General features: G+C 33.2%; 1 protein-coding gene across 9 annotated transcripts in view; it reads left to right on the top strand.

Moving 5' to 3' along the window:
• Positions 1-14555, top strand: part of Stat92E (Signal transducer and transcription activator Stat92E) — a 157595-nt gene that overhangs the window by 4304 nt on the left and 138736 nt on the right. For 2 of the 9 annotated variants that reach the window (XM_075289004.1, XM_075288948.1), the window contains exons 1-2: positions 842-970; positions 1453-1757. The exons of 4 other annotated variants lie outside the window; for them this stretch is intronic. The gene's annotated coding sequence lies outside the window, so the exon portion shown is untranslated. Of the gene's footprint in view, positions 1-824; positions 971-1452; positions 1758-14555 lie in introns of those variants that run through there. 3 more of the 9 variants (XM_075288965.1, XM_075289012.1, XM_075288973.1) reach the window with 3 other exon arrangements.

A 14555-nucleotide genomic window follows, 5' to 3' on the forward strand; every position in this document is an offset into this window, starting at 1 on the left:
AATTTTTCTACTGTATGTCTCCACACAGAAAAAAATTTCACGAACAATTTTCCAATTAAAATTTTAATTGAGTTTTAAAAAATATTCAATTAAATATTTAATTGAATCAACAATTTTTTTAATTGAAACAAAAATCAATCACGAAAATTAATAGTAGCAATTAATTTTTTAATTGGATCAATTAAGTTTTTAATTGACCTTCAACTAATTTTTTAATTGATACTATCATTTCTGTGATTGAAGACATTTCAATTAAAAATTAATTGGATCAATTAATTTCATGATTGAATCAGAAAAAAATATTTTTGTGTGTAGTAAATGGACATTCATGCAAAAACTATAGTTGATAATTTTTCGGGCTCTTTTTTGTATTTTTTCTCACACTTCGAAAGATATTATAGACCAAACAGCGTTTATTTTCGTCAGGCCATGTAGTTACAATTCAAGAATCAAGTTTTCAGAACAAACTCATATAGCTCTTGAAGTAATTGAGGTAGGTCCTCAAAATGACAATTTTTGTTCTACATGATGTTAGTACAAGTAAACCAAGAAGAAAAATTAAAGTTTCTAACATTAGGTTTATTTCAGTAGTGAAAGGGTTAATATGACGAATTCGAAAATCACAATTTTTTATAAAATCTAGTTCATTTAGCATATCTTTAATTATTAACATTGCAATTTATGAAAAAATAGTGTAAAATATTTTCATTAGCATTTAAACATCCCTAAAGATTTCTTAAACACCAGAATGTTTCGTATAGAACAACTTTTGTACAATCCGACAGCACTGTCTACGAGCTACTTTGTAAACACTCATGGATTGGAGCAAATTCTCAATGTTCTCTTTACAGTCGTCGCTGGCGGTTGTGTTTTACTTGGGAACGCGAGATTTCAAAGTTGTCGGTGAATTCGCTGATTGTTGGTCCGTATACCTCCATCAACCACACATCGTTTCATTCGGGAGCCCCGTGTAATTTTTATATATTTTTCTGGATCTTTTCTTTTTTGTTCGTTCATACATACATACGTACCTACTCATCTAAATATATATTATTGTTGGTGCATATAAAGCGCGTGTGTGTGTGAATATTTTTTTTTACTGTGTTGGTTGTTTGACTCAGCAAAGCGCTGGCTGTGGCGACGGCAGCAACAGCAATATTAGCAAAACAACAAAAATAACAAACAAAACGATTTAATTGTCGTCGCCTATTTCGTATCAGTTCTTTTCTGTTTTTCTTTTTTTTTTGCTGCTATAAAAAACACAATTTTTTAATTATTGTGCAAATTTATATTAATTTTTTATGGCAGCTTTGCATTGGCCAATTTATTTGATTTTCTAATGAGAATACCACAAAAAGAAACAAAAATTACAAAATATTGAAATTTAGACCAAAAAAAAAAAGTGTCTTATTTTTTTTTGTTGTTGATAATTTTAAGATTTTTAATTTTTAGTGATTACGAAAAGTAATTTAAATTTTCCATAGGCTACAGACATTTGTAATTGCTTTCAAGGGCTGTAAAGATTCGGCGGTTTTTGTGCTTTTGGAAAAAAAACGAATTTCTCAAGAAAGATATTTTTAGCAAAACCTTGTGCTTTCTTGTGTGGTAGCTGTTATCAAATTCTGTCGTGTGCGCTCTTTATTACGTGCTTGGGAAAATTTTTTGCTCTTCCATTAAATCCCCATACCAACCACCCACCACCCACCACCCTGAATATATAGAGAGAGACGTTAAGATTTTCAGCCTAGCAGCTACAGGTAGGTACTAAATGAGACATTTAAAGTTCAAAAATTGCCTCAAAAGAGCTAATCGACAAATTCAAACATTAAATGAAGATAAAAAATCATAAAAAGATACCATCGAAAGAATAGTAACAAAAAACCCTTCATTGTTTCTTGGCTTTATAGACATATGTTATCTATCATATCCCCCAGGGAAAATTGATAAAAGCTATTACAATTATATCCCTTTTGTATAACAACAATATATAGACAAAGCAATAAAGAAGTCAGTCAAAGCAAACTTTTGCTGTTGATGGATTTAAAAATCGCCGGAAAAAGATTCTTGGATAATAAATATTTGATCTGACTCGTTTGTATCGAGGAGTAAGAACATTCCATAAACGGGTCGTAAAACAACAAAACCGATGGTGAGAAAGTATATTAATATCCTAGATCGTTGTTGAATTCTGAAAAAATATCTATGTTATGCATGGATAACTTGAAATGAAAATGAACAGAGATCGGGGAGAGGATTTGCAAATATGGCATATTTGCAAATATTTTTTATGTTTAGATTGGAACAATATACGTCCGTCCGTCCTTACTTGAAATCAACCTAGTGGAAATAGATGGGTGAGGACGGCATGCAGGGCTGCCAATTTTGCCGATATATCCGCATTTTGGCACTTTTTTATGCGAAAAATAGAAAATGCCTATTTTCCTATCCATGATGATATTAGCTCCGTCCAAAAGTTTTCACTAGAAGTCATTCCTTTACATTGAAAAGCCAGCAAAATGGAGACAAAGGGAGACTACATTTGACAGTTGTCAGCCGGGCGATTTATCGGCATTTTGGCGATTTTTTAACTCGAAAAATAGAAAATGCAGATTTTCCGATTTTTGCCTCGAAATTAACGATATTAGTAGCTTCGGACTGAATAGTGAGCCTGATACATGTCACCTAACCTAACCTAGTAGCTTCGTTCTTTAGACTCATATTTGTAGTGAATATTGAAATAAATTTAAGTTTGTTAAAAAAATGGAAATGAGACGTAGGGAATCTTTTACTTTGGGGTTTTTATTTTTAGTTATTTAATCAACCAACGCCCTTCTGGACAACATATTGATAGTATTCAATCAATAGAGCTCTAGTATTCCAAATAAAAACTTAACCTTATATTTAAAACAAAACTAAAAAAAAAACACAAGTATATACGGCCGTAAGTTCGGCCAGACCGAATCTTACGAAAGAATGTCATCCACAATTACTTGGGTTGTGGTATCTTAAAACTTCTTAACATCGTTTTCTAAATTGTGAGTTAGTCCATACGTGGTATATATTAGACAAAAAAGTTATGTAGAGGTAAGTCTACAAATAATTACGAATCGATATGGACTTTTTGCACGATACGTAGAGAGCCAGATTTGAAATATGGGGGTCGCTTATGTGGGGGCTATATAAAGGGTGATTTGTTAAGAGCTTGATAACTTTTAAAAAAAAAAAACGCATAGAATTTGCAAAATCTCATCGGTTCTTTATTTGAAACGTTAGATTGGTCCATGACATTTACATTTTGAAGATAATGGCCATAGAATCGCGAGCTGTGTGGCATGTAGCGCCATCTTGTTGAAACCACATGTCAACCAAGTTCAGTTCTTCCATTTTTGGCAACAAAAAGTTTGTTAGCATCGAACGATAGCGATCGCCATTCACCGTAACGTTGCGTCCAACAGCATCTTTGAAAAAATACGGTCCAATGATTCCACCAGCGTACAAACCACACCAAACAGTGCATTTTTCGGGATGCATGGGCAGTTCTTGAACGGCTTCTGGTTGCTCTTCACTCCAAATGCGGCAATTTTGCTTATTTACGTAGCCATTCAACCAGAAATGAGCCTCATCGCTGAACAAAATTTGTCGATAAAAAAGCGGATTTTCTGCCAACTTTTCTAGGGCCCATTCACTGAAAATTCGACGTTGTGGCAGATCGTAAGTCTATTCATGATGAAATGTCAAAGCATACTGAGCATCTTTCTCTTTGACACCATGTCTGAAATCCCACGTGATCTGTCAAATACTAATGCATGAAAATCCTAACCTCAAAAGAATCACCCTTTACAATTATGAACTTGATATGGACCAATTTTTGTGTGATTGGGGATCGACTTACCTGAGGGCTATATATAACTTTATAGACCGATATGGACTTAGTTAGGCATGGTTGTTAACGGCCATATACTAGCACAAATGTGTGTGAAGATAAATTTTAAAATTTAACTTTAACAGAGCAATTTTAACAGGTTAACAGAGCTATGTTAACGGTTAACAGAGCTCTTTTATGTAAAAAAATTGGAAATTTGAATTTAATTTTAGATTAAAACTTAAAAAATGGCGTTGTATGTGCATTAAAATTAAAAAAACAACTCAATAATAATAGAAAACACAATGAGTAATAACTAACTTAAAGGAATATTAGGAGTATATATCTCAGAACTGTTAAAGAATGGCTGGTTGCAAAAATAAGTGGTAATAAATTGATTTGTTTAAAGTATGAAATTGGAGATAGATAGGTTGATAAAACTGGTACCACATATAGCTCTCGTCGAGTGCTATCAGAAAGTACAAGAGTTATATTCCAAATTCATTTCAGATGCGAGAAATTTTGAAATTTTAGAAATCTGGAATGGCCCACTGTGCTGGAATGGAAAAAGATAGGTTAATGAAACTGGTACCACATATAGCCCTCGTCGAGAGCTATCAGAATATATACGTGTTGTATTCCGAATCCATTTCAGATTCGAGCAATTTTGAATATAAAGTTAAATGATAAAAATCTAAAGTGGCCCACTGTGCTGGATTACAAATAGATAGGTAAATGAAACTGGTACCACATATAGGCCTTTTTGGGCGCTATTAGAATCTACAAGAGTTATATTCCGAATCCATTTCAGATTCGAGAAATTTTGACTCTAAAATTAAATTTTAAAAATCTAAAATGGCCCACTGTACTGGAATGGAAAAAGATAGGTCAATGAAACTGGTACCACATATAGCCCTCGTCGAGAGCTATCAGAATATATAAGCATTATAATTCAAGTCCATTTCAGATTCGAGAAATTTTGATTCAAAAGAAAAATTTTATAAATATGAAATGGCCCACTGTGCTGGAATGGAGAATGATAGGCCACTGAAACTGGTTTCACATATAGCCCTCGTCGAGAGCTATTAGAATGTATAATCATTACATTCCAAATTCATTTCAAATTCAAGAAATTTTGAAATTAAAGTTAAATTTAAATTTGAAAAATATAAACTGGCCCACTGTGCTGGACACGAAAAAGATAGGTCAACCAAACTTCTACCACAAATAGCCCTTGTCGAGTGCTATAAGAATCTATAGGCATTATATTCCGAATCCATTTCAGATTCGAGAAATTTTGAAATTAAAGTTAAATTTTAAAAGTCTGAAATGGCCCACTGTGCTGTGGAATGGGGGAAGATAGGTCAATGAAACTGGTACCACATATAGCCTTCGTCGAGAGGTATCAGAATATATAATTGCTATATTCTAAATTTATTTCGAAATATTGTCAAAATTAGAAATAAATTACGACATATTTTCCTTTTGAAATTTACCTCTGTACCTGTGTAGCAAAATGTGTTAAACCTCGCTGTTATTAATATGACATAACATACTTTACTCTGAGAGTCGCTCTCTTGATTCGACTCTCAACAGATGTTGTGAAAATAACATAGCAGTGTCTCACCATTACCTCATGTATTTTTGAAGTTAAATTTTAAAATAGAAAAATTCAATTTTTTCAAAATCGTTAAAAGATAGGCGAATGAAATTAACGTCAATAATAGCTCTTATCTGAATCTATGAGAATATGTAAACATTATATTCGGAATCCATTTCAGATTTGAGAAATTTTGCCTCCAAAATTAAATTTTAAAAATCTAAAGTGGCCCACTGTGCTGGAATGGGAAAAGATAGGTTACTGAAACTGGTAGTACATATAGCCCTCGTAGAGATCTATCAGAATTTATAAGAATTATATTCCAAATCCATTTGAGATTCGAAAAATTTTGAAATTAAAGTTAAATTTTAAAAATCCAAAATGGCCCACTGTGCTGGAATGGGGAAAGATAGGTTAATGAAACTGGGAGCACATATAGCCCTCGTCGAGAGCTATCAGAATTTATAAGCATTATATTCCAAATCAATTTCAGATTCGAGAAATTTTGAAATTAAAGTTACATTTTAAATTTTTTTTAAATTTTAAATTTAACTTTAATTTCAAATATTCTCGAATCTGAAATGGATTTGGAATATAATGCTTATATATTCCAATAGCTCTCGACGAGGGCTATATGTGGTATCAGTTTCATTAACCTATCTTTCCCCATTCCAGCACAGTGGGCCATTTGAGATTTTTAAAATTTAACTTTAATTTCAAAATTTCTCGAATCTGAAATGGATTTGGAATATAATGCTTATATATTCTAATAGCTCTCGACGAGGGTTATATATGGTACTAGTTTCATTAACTTATCTTTTTCGTGTCCACCACAGTGGGCCATTTTAGATTTTTAAAATTTAATTTTAGAGTCAAAATTTCTCAAATCTGAAATTGAAATTTCATTTGCCTATCTTTTAACGATTTTGAAAAAATTGAATTTTTCTATTTTAAAATTTAACTTAAAAAATACATGAGGTAATGGTGAGACACTGCTATGTTATTTTCACAACATCTCTTGAGAGTCGAATCAAGAGAGCGACTCTCAGAGTAAAGTATGTTATGATGTGTTATTAATAACAGCGAGGTTTAACACATTTTGCTGCGCAGTCACAGAGGTAAATTTTAAAAGGAAAATACGTCGTAATTTATTTCTAATTTTGACAGTATTTCGAAATAAATTTAGAATATAGCAAATATATATTCTGATAGCTCTCAACGAGGGCTATATGTGGTACCAGTTTCATTAACCTCTCTTTCTCCATTCCAGCACAGGGGGCCATTTCATATTTTTAAAATTTAACTTTAATTTCAAAATTTCTCGAATCTGAAATGGATTTGGAATGTAATGCTTACATAGTCAGACAGCTCTCGACAAGGGTTATATATGGTACTAGTTTCATTAACCTATCTTTTTCGTGTCCACCACAGTGGGTCATTTGAGATTTTTAAAATTTAACTTTACATTCACAATTTCTCCAATCTGAAATGGATTCGGAATATAATGCTTATAAATTCTGATAGCTCTCGACGAGGGCTATTTGTACTACCAGTTTCATTAACCTATCTTTCCCCATTCCAACACAGTGGGCCCTTTGAGACTTTGAAAATTTAACTTTAATTTCAAAATTTCTCGAATCTGAAATGGATATGGAATATAACGCTCTAATAGCTCTCGACGAGGGCTATATGTGGTACCAGTTTCATTAACCTATCTTTCCCCATTCCAGCACAGTTGGCCATTTGAGATTTTTAAAATTTAACTTTAAATTCAAAATTTCTCGAATCTGAAATTGATTTGGAATATAATGCTTATAAATTAAGATAGCTCTCGGCGAGGGCTATATGTACTACCAGTTTAATTGACCTATCTTTCTCCATTCCAGCACAGTGGACTATTTTAGATTTTTAAAATTTAACTTTAATTTCATATTTTTTCGAATCTGAAATGGATTCGGAATATAATGCTTACATAATTCAGATAGTTCTCGACGAGGGTTATATGTGGTACTAGTTTCATTAACCTATCTTTCCCCATTCCAGCACAGTGGGCCATTTGAGATTTTTAAAATTTTAACTTTAATTTCAAAATTTCTCGAATCTGAAATGGATTTGCAATATAATGCTTATATATTCTAATAGCTCTCGACGAGGGTTATATATGGTACTAGTTTCATTAACCTATCTTTTTCGTGTCCACCACAGTGGGTCATTTGAGATTTTTAAAATTTAACTTTATATTCAAAATTTCTCCAATCTGAAATGGATTCGGAATATAATGTTTACATATTCTGATAGATCTAGATAAGAACTATTATTGACGTTAATTTCATTCGCCTATCTTTTTACGATTTTGAAAAATTGAATTTTTCTATTTTAAAATTTAACTTCAAAAATACATGAGGTAATGGGGAGACACTGCTATGTTATTTTCACAACATCTGTTAAGAGTCGAATCTGTAAACAAAACAAGAGAGCGAGTCTCATAGTAAAGTATGTTATGTTATGTTATTTTAATAATAGCGACGGATAACATATTTTGCTAAACAGTCACAGAGGTATATTTTAAAAGGAAAATATGTCTATTTTTTTATTAATTTTCGCAATATTTCGAAATAAATTTAGAATATTACAATTATATATTTTGATAGTACTCAACGAGGATTATATGTGCTACCAGTTTCAGTTACCTATCTATTTGCAGTCCGGCCAGTGGGCCACTTTAAATTTTTATCATATAATTTTACATTCAAAATTTCTCAAATCTGAAATGGATTCGGAATATAATGCTTACATATTATGATAGCTCCCGACGAGGGCTATAAGTGGTACCAGTTTTATGAACCTATCTTTTTCGTGTCCAGCACAGTGGGCCATTTAAATTTTTAAAAGTTAACTTTAATTTCACGCTTTCTCCAATCTGAAATTTATTCGGAATATAATGCTTATATATTCTGATAGCTCTCGACGAGGGCTATATGTGGGACCAGTCTTATTGACCTATCTTTCTCCATTTCAGCACAATGGGCCATATCCTATTTTTAAAATTTAACTTTAATTTCAAAATTTCTCGAATCTGAAATTGATTTGGAATATAATGCTTATAAATTCTGATAGCTCTCGACGAGGGCTATATGTGCTCCCAGTTTCATTAACCTATCTTTCCCCATTCCAGCACAGTGGGCCATTTTGGATTTTTAAAATTTAACTTTAATTTCAAAATTTTTCGAATCTGAAATGGATTTGGAATATAATGCTTATAAATTCTGATAGCTCTCGACGAGGGCTGTTTGTACTACCAGTTTCATTAACCTATCTTTTCCCATTCCAGCACAGTGGGCCATTTTAGATTTTTAAAATTTAATTTTAGAGTCAAAATTTCTCGAATTTGAAATGGATTTGGAATATAGTGCTTATAAATTCTGATAGCTCTCAACGAGGGCTATATGTGGTACCAGTTTCATTGACCTATCTTTCTCCATTCCAGCACAGTGGGCCATTTCATATTTTTAAAATTTAACTTTAATTTCAAATTTTCTCGAATCTGAAATGGATTTGGAATATAACGCCTATATACTCTAATAGCTCTCGACGAGGGCTATATGTGGTACCAGTTTCATTAACCTATCTTTCCCCATTCCAGCACAGTGGGCCCTTTGAGACTTTTAAAATTTAACTTTAATTTCAAATTTTCTCGAATCTGAAATGGATTTGGAATATAACGCTTATATACTCTAATAGCTCTCGATGAGGACTATATGTGGTACCAGTTTCATTGACCTATCTTTCCCCATTCCAGCACAGTGGGCCATTTTTGATTTTTAAAATTTAACTTTAATTTCAAAATTTCTCGAATCTGAAATTGATTTGGAATATAGTGCTTATAAATTCTGATAGCTCTTGGCGAGGGCTATATGTACTACCAGTTTCATTAACCTACCTTTTCCCATTCCAGCACAGTGGGCCATTTGAGATTTTTAAAATTTAATTTTAGAGTCACAATTTCTCGAATCTGAAATGGATTCGGAATATAACCCTTATATATTCTGATAGCTCTCGACGAGTGCTATATGTGGAAGCAGTTTTATTGTCCTATCTTTCTCCATTTCAGCACAATGGGACATACCATATTTTTAAAATTTAACTTTAATTTCAAAATTTTTCGAATCTCAAATGGATTTGGAATATAATTCTTATAAATTCTGATAGCTCTCGACGAGGGCTATATGTACTACCAGTTTCAGTAATCTATCTTTTCCCATTCCAGCACAGTGGGCTACTTTAGATTTTTAAAATTTAATTTTAGAGTCAAAATTTCTCAAATCTGAAATGGATTCCGAATATAATGTTTACATATTCTCATAGATTCAGATAAGAGCTATTATTGACGTTAATTTCATTCGCCTATCTTTTAACGATTTTGAAAAAAATTGAATTTTTCTATTTTAAAATTTAACTTCAAAAATACATGAGGTAATGGTGAGACACTGCTATGTTATTTTCACAACATCTGTTGAGAGTCGAATCAAGAGAGCGACTCTCAGAGTAAAGTATGTTATGTCATATTAATAACAGCGAGGTTTAACACATTTTGCTACACAGGTACAGAGGTAAATTTCAAAAGGAAAATATGTCGTAATTTATTTCTAATTTTGACAATATTTCGAAATAAATTTAGAATATAGCAATTATATATTCTGATGCCTCTCGTCGAAGGCTATATGTGGTACCAGTTTCATTGACCTATCTTTCCCCCATTCCACAGCACAGTGGGCCATTTCAGACTTTTAAAATTTAACTTTAATTTCAAAATTTCTCGAATCTGAAATGGATTCGGAATATAATGCCTATAGATTCTTATAGCACTCGACAAGGGCTATTTGTGGTAGAAGTTTGGTTGACCTATCTTTTTCGTGTCCAGCACAGTGGGCCAGTTTATATTTTTCAAATTTAAATTTAACTTTAATTTCAAAATTTCTTGAATTTGAAATGAATTTGGAATGTAGTGATTATACATTCTAATAGCTCTCGACGAGGGCTATATGTGAAACCAGTTTCAGTGGCCTATCATTCTCCATTCCAGCACAGTGGGCCATTTCATATTTATAAAATTTTTCTTTTGAATCAAAATTTCTCGAATCTGAAATGGACTTGAATTATAATGCTTATATATTCTGATAGCTCTCGACGAGGGCTATATGTGGTACCAGTTTCATTGACCTATCTTTTTCCATTCCAGTACAGTGGGCCATTTTAGATTTTTAAAATTTAATTTTAGAGTCAAAATTTCTCGAATCTGAAATGGATTCAGAATATAACTCTTGTAGATTCTAATAGCGCCCAAAAAGGCCTATATGTGGTACCAGTTTCATTTACCTATCTATTTGTAATCCAGCACAGTGGGCCACTTTAGATTTTTATCATTTAACTTTACATTCAAAATTGCTCGAATCTGAAATGGATTCGGAATACAACACGTATATATTCTGATAGCTCTCGACGAGGGCTATATGTGGTACCAGTTTCATTAACCTATCTTTTTCCATTCCAGCACAGTGGGCCATTCCAGATTTCTAAAATTTCAAAATTTCTCGCATCTGAAATGAATTTGGAATATAACTCTTGTACTTTCTGATAGCACTCGACGAGAGCTATATGTGGTACCAGTTTTATCAACCTATCTATCTCCAATTTCATACTTTAAACAAATCAATTTATTACCACTTATTTTTGCAACCAGCCATTCTTTAACAGTTCTGAGATATATACTCCTAATATTCCTTTAAGTTAGTTATTACTCATTGTGTTTTCTATTATTATTGAGTTGTGTTTTTAATTTCAATGCACATACAACGCCATTTTTTAAGTTTTAATCTAAAATTAAATTCAAATTTCCAATTTTTTTACATAAAAGAGCTCTGTTAACCGTTAACATAGCTCTGTTAACCTGTTAAAATTGCTCTGTTAAAGTTAAATTTTAAAATTTATCTTCACACACATCTAGCACAATGTACCAAATTTCAACTGTCTCGGATGAAATTTGCTCCTCCAAGAGGTTCTAAAACCAAATCTCGGGATTGGTTTATATGGGCACTATATATAATTATGGACTGATATGGACCACTTTTAGCATGGTTGTTAAATATCATATACTACCACCACGTACCAAATTTCAACCAGATCGGATGAATTTTGCTTCTCCATAAGGCACCGAAGGTCAAATCTGGGGATCGGTTTATATGGGAGCTATATATAGTGGACTGATATGAACCAATTTTCTGCATGGTTGTTGGATACAATATACTAACATCACGTACCAAATTTCAACCGAATCGGATGAATTTTGCTCTTCCAAGGGGATCGGTTTATATGGGGCCTATATATAATTATGGACCGATTTCGTCCAATTTTTGCATGGGTGTTTGAGGCCATATATTAACACTACGTACCAAATTTCAACCAAATCGGATGAATTTTCCTCATTCACGAGGCTCCAGAGGTCAAATCTGGGGATCGGTTTATATGGGGGCTATATATAATTATGGACCAATGTGGACCAATTTTTGCTTGGTTGTTGAAGGCCATATACTAACACCATGTACCAAATTTCAGCCGAATCGGATGAAATTTGCTTCTTTTAGAAGCTCCGCAAACTAAATCTGGGGATCGGTTTATATGGGGGCTATTCATAATTATGGACCGATGTGGACCAATTTTTGCTTGGTTGTTGGAGACCATATACTAACACCATGTACCAAATTTCAGCCGAATCGGATGAAATTTGATTCTTTTAGAAGTTCCGCAAGCTAAATCTGGGGATCGGTTTATATGGGGGCTGTATATAATTATGGACCGATGAGGACCAATTTTTGCTTGGTTGTTGGAGACCATATACTAACATCATGTACTAAATTTCAGCCGGATCGGATGAAATATGCTTCCTTAGAGGCTCCGCAAGCCAAATCAGGGGGTCCGTTTATATGGGGGCTATACGTAAAAGTGGTCCGATATGGCCCATTTGCAATACCATCCGACCTACATCAATAACAACTATTTGTACCAAGTTTCAAGTGGATAGCCTGTTTCGTTCGGAAGTTAGCGTGATTTCAACAGACGGACGGACGACTCAGAATTTCACCACGACCCAGAATATATATACTATATGGGGAGCAATATTTCGATGTGTTACAAACGGAATGACAAAGTTAATATACCCCCCATCCTATGGTGGAGGGTATAAAAATGACTTGGCGAAAAAAATCTTTGATTATAGGAGAATTATACTGATTGAAATAATTCAACAAATGTATAAGCTCTGCCCCTTCATGAACGCTACCGTTGTAGGACATTTTAATTTACGTACATTACGAATAACCCCACATTGGGTCGCTCATACTTTCCTACTATGTATGAAATCCTTATGAGTCAATATACGAACCCTCTTCAAATTGAAGCTGTAATAATATGTAGTATATACTTTCCTATTTTCGAGAATCAAAATAAACTATAGCTTTTCATTTCATTTCTTTCATTACTCCATAGCCCCCCACTTAATAAATTACACAAATACAATTTTATCCTCATACATAATTTGTCATTTGTTTGATATGAACATCTTTTTTCCATTTGTCAAAATCAAAACTTCTTGTATTTACGCTATTGAAAAATGCAATAGAAAGCAATTAGGCATGAACAAAACTTATGAATAAACGAAAATATTGTAACATATTTGAAATGGTGACCGGAAATTTATGGACTGTGGACTGGATATCAATGTAGGATATAAAGTTAAAGGCTGTCAAAAAAAATGCAGAGAAAAAACAACTAAGAAAAGTCTAAAGTCGGGCGGAGCCGACTATATTATACCCTTCACCACTATGTAGACAAACATTTGTGTTACCATCTCAACTATTTTACATTTGCTGGGTAAAGGTTTGCATTTCCAGATACAAATACTTTTAATGGAGACAATTGTTTGTACTTTTACAAAAACTCTAGAATTAAAATTTAAATCGTCTAACGCCCTGGGATGAAACACAATGTTAGTAAACAAAAAATATGGGAAATATGAAGCGAGAGAAATTTAAATGTAATTGTACAAAATTGCATTTATGATTTATCAGGCGATACATATATTCGAGATGTAGGACAATTTTAGTAATATTTACAATTTTTGCTACTTACCAGTGGCGATTTTACAAGGACATTGGTTAGATCTCACCAAGATATGTGGTCACGTGTGGGTTGTGATATATTATTTGGTAAAGTCGACTTGGAGCCTTATTTAAAACTCAACCGTTCTGTGGAAATTCTGGCATTACAGTGTTTAGGATATTACCATGATATGGGGAAATCATCACAGAATTTGTGGGAATTTTGGCCATATTTTTGTAAATCGGAAAAACGAATATATGAAGGCTTTATCTAAATCTGAACCAAATTAGATCAAACTTGACACACTTAAATATCATATTAAATATATCCTCTATGGAAACTATCCAGTCGATTGGAAGAAAATCCCAATGAAAATGGGTCTCAAATATGATACAGTCTACCATATTTCCCCAACTCTGGTGTACGTATATATGGAAGCTATATCTAGGTTAGGTTAGGTTAGTTGGCAGGCTCACTTAGACTATTCAGTCCATTGTGATACCACATTGGTGAATTTCTCTCTTATCACGGAGTGCTGTCCGAATCCATGCTAAGCTCAATAACAAGGGACCTCCTTTTTATAGCCGAGTCCGAACGGCGTTCCACATTGCAGTGAAACCACTTAGAGAAGCTTTGAAACCGTCAGAAATGTCACCAGCATTACTGAGTTGGGATAATCCACCGCTGAAAAACTTTTTGGTGTTCGGTCGAAGCAGGAATCGAACCCACGACCTTGTGTATGCAAGGCGGGCATGCTAACCATTGCACCACGGTGGGAGCCACCACAAGCTATATCTAAATCTGAACCGATTTTGACTAAATTTGATATGCATAGGTAGAATATTAATTCTGCTATCTCTGCAAAATTTAACGTAAATGGGAGTATAACTTTGGCCCCCGTGGTTATATGAGTGTAAATTGGACGAAAGGTATATATAT

The sequence above is a fragment of the Haematobia irritans genome, chromosome 1 (assembly GCF_050003625.1).
Source record: "Haematobia irritans isolate KBUSLIRL chromosome 1, ASM5000362v1, whole genome shotgun sequence".
NCBI classification, from domain to species: domain Eukaryota; kingdom Metazoa; phylum Arthropoda; class Insecta; order Diptera; family Muscidae; genus Haematobia; species Haematobia irritans.